Genomic DNA, 3,649 nt, shown 5'->3' on the forward strand with positions numbered 1-3,649 from the left:
AGTCACTGCTCCTTCCACTGACAAAACAATGTTACTGGGGGTGCTGCACCCCAGGACCCCAAAAGCCTTACTTAGGTTTTAAGCTGGGTCCCAGACCTCGCACAGGACTTTGGGGAAAGCCAGATTCCATTCCCATGTTTTGACACCAAGTGCTAAAGGACAGGGTGAGCTGTGATGTTTGTTTGTAACTGTCCTGGAAGGAATGATGATATTACAGGGAGACGTGTGTCCTTCCCTGTGACGAAGGAAAACAGTAGACCCTGAGAGACGGGGATTTCTCCCTAGTTGAGCTGGAAGAAGGGAAAGGCAGCGGCCATGATGCCAGCCAGAGAGAGAGAGAGAGAGAGAGAGAGAGCTTCTTTCTAGAAAGACTTTTCCAAATTCTGACAACTTGGCAATCACCTTGTGAGAGGGATTGGAGTTGGGTCAGTGAGTGGGACCACACCTTGGCAGGCCTTGTGCATAGCTGACTCTCTATTTAAATCCCAAGTACCGCAGAGCAGGGGTTCTCAGCCTTCCTAATGCTGGGACCCTTTCATACAGTTCCTCATGATGTGGTGACCCCAACCATAAAATCATTTTCATTGCTACTGCATAACTGTAATTCTACTACTGTCATGAATTGGAATGTAAATACCTGTGTTTTCTGATGGTCTTTGGCAAGCAACCCCCATGAAAGGGCCATTCAACCCCCAAAGAGGTTGTGCCCCACAGGTTGAGAATCTCTGTCCTAGCAGGACTTAGAGAAGAATGTTACTTGAAATCTTGTTTCTCTTTCCGATATGGCCCCATAAAATAATCTCCTTTCTCTGCTTTTCACTGTTCTTCATATGTTTAGTTGGCCTATTGTGGGGGTAGGGGAAGGGCAGGTCTATATAGTGAGGGCAGGAGGAGGGCAGGTCTGAATAGTGAGGGCTTGCAGGACTCAGGTTCTGCCTCAACAACTCAGATAATAGCTGACCCTTGGGACAGAGCTTCTAGACCAAGAGTGAGCATTCTGATGACAGCCACAGCTCAACAATGGATCCAGCCTGTGGGTGTGGTATCTGGTCTGCAGGCAGGGCAGTTGGACCAGGGCTGTGCAGGTCTCAGGTCTGTGTAAGGATGCTACACCCCCAACCCAGATCTGCCTGGGAGGAGGGGGACCTAGGACAGAGACTCTGCATTGACTGGAGGGCCCTTAGGCTGCCCTTGGGGGTCAGGACCCTTAGGGGGAAGGCCTCTCCCTGATGTACACCCACTTCCAAGGATGGCAGGCTGCCTCCAGAGAAGTTTTAGAGTGGAAAGGGCAAGATCTAGGGACCAGGAACCCTGCCACCTAGACTTAGGTGTCTCTACTGGTTGCATGGAATGCATCCAGGCTCCTAGCTAATATTTATAAGGAATATTTCAAACAGTAAGTCACAGATACCGGCCAAATGGTTTTGGTCAGATGGCTAGGAGGAAGGAGGGCAGCTTGCGTGTTAGAGTGCTGTACAGTCAGCCAGGAGACGCCAGGCCCTGTTTGGATCCAGTCATTTAGCTCAGCTCTAATCTAAACATTGCTGTTTTCTGTTTGAAGTACTTACGAAACCGGCAAGGACGTCACAGTGCCTGTGGCCCAAGGTTCCACTGTTCAGGAATGTTTGAAAGAAGACCCAAGTTTATGGAAGGCTTATCAATGTCTTGTGACTACCTTCCCAGACAATCAACTCTTCTCTCTCTCAGAACAGCTGATGAGGCTGATGCTGAGGGGCTTACTCAAGATTACAGCACTGGGAGGGAGCAGGCATGAGGCTCAGCAGCTGCCCATCGGCTGGAAAGGCTGCTTCCAGACTGGAGAGCAATGCTTCTACTACACTCCAGGCACTCTGGAATTTCTGCACATGGCTCATTGCGTGGAAGCTCTGAGAAATGTTGTCCCAGATAGAGACATGAAAGTTGGGGTTAGCTGCCCTCACAGGGCTTTTGGGCACAGAGGGGTTCAAAGTAGAATGAGAAGTGGCACCCAGAATCCATGACTGCTTGGGGTTCTCCCTGAGTCTGCTTCACTCCCAGGGGAGATGTCATGAGGTGACGGCAGCAGTGTGGTGACCTGGGGACAGGCCTATATCAGTCCCATCCTGCTCTCTGAACCTAGTGTCTTCTGTAGATGGCGTTGTCATGGATACATCCCCCCCCCCAATCAAGGCAAGGATGGGTAGAAGGTCATTTGTGATTTGCTCCAAAGGTCCCGCACAATCAGTGGCATGATGACTATGTGGTGTGGCCTTGTGGTGGAGGATGGGGAGAGGGGTGATACTGGACAGCTGCCCACACCCACTGCTGGAGAAGTCTCCCAAGAGCAAACGAATGTACTTATGGCCCCTGAATATCCCTTTAACATGTGGAGTTTGAGGCAGACCCATGGGGTAAGAGGATGAAGCTGCTACCATCCCAGTGTCCCAGGTGAGTGACCCTGAGGAAAATGGAGGCAGCCACAACCTTTAATGTCAGCCCAGGTTAGGTGATGAAGACCCCACATGACATTCTTCGACACCAGCAGGAAAGGCCTGTCTACACGTACCACATCTCTCTTCTTTCATCCCTCTCATAGAGTCAGGCAGTCCTCACCTTCAGGACAGAAACCAAACGGCAGCTTGGAGACTCAGCCCTGTAATCTCAGGACTTGAGAGGTTTGAGATAGCAGGATCACTAAGTTCGAGGCCAGGCTAGGCTACACAGTGGATTTCAGGCCATCCTGAGCTCCATACACAGTGAGACCCTATTAACTTAAATAAAACAAACCACTGCAGAGGGGTACTCGTCCACACAGAGCCTGTCCCAGTTAGCTTTAACAGGCTTGTGTCACCTGAGAAGGGAGTCTCAATGGAGCAAGTGCCCAGATCAGAGTGGTCTGTGGGCCTGTGCATGGGCTTTACCCTGTTAATAGATGTAGGAGGCCCAGCCCATGTTGGGCAATTCCATTCCCTAGGCAGGTGGTGCTGGGCTGTATAAGAAAGTTAGCTAAGCATGGGTCTGTGAGTGAGCCAGCAAGTCCCTGCTATACTTCCTTGGCAGTGAGTGAGGAATACCAAGCAGGCTGGCCTTGAGTTCCTGCCCTGCCTTTCCTCAGGGATGAACTATGGCCGACAAATACAAGCCAAGTAACCCCTTTCCTCCCCTAAGTTGGTTTTGGTCATGGTGTTTGCCACAGTAACAGGAATGAAACTGACCCAGCACCATAACTCTTCCAGTCCCCATGACAAACTCTGATTATGCCCGTGTGGAATTACCACACGTGACTGAACAGAGCAGCACAAACCCCAGACTGTGACTCATGCAGACGACCCAATCGGTGACCTGGGTTTCAGTGATCCTCGCCACAAAGAAAGCACTTTCCACCCAAAGGCCAGGGTCAGCAGCCATGTGCTGTTCCTGGGTGCCTGAGACCTCGGGGACCCTCACACCTGGATGGTGCCAATCAGCTATATTGCAGATGGTGTCAACTGTGTGGGACATCAGTTCTATCCTCAGTCACCCAACTGGCACATTTTCACTGAATCTGGGTTCATCCATACTATGTTGCTCGAGTGTGCTCGTGAACACACACACACACACAAAACACACACACACCACACACACCACACACACACACACAACACACACACACACAACACACACACACACA

This window comes from Mus caroli, chromosome 5 (assembly GCF_900094665.2).
Source record: "Mus caroli chromosome 5, CAROLI_EIJ_v1.1, whole genome shotgun sequence".
NCBI lineage: Eukaryota > Metazoa > Chordata > Mammalia > Rodentia > Muridae > Mus > Mus caroli.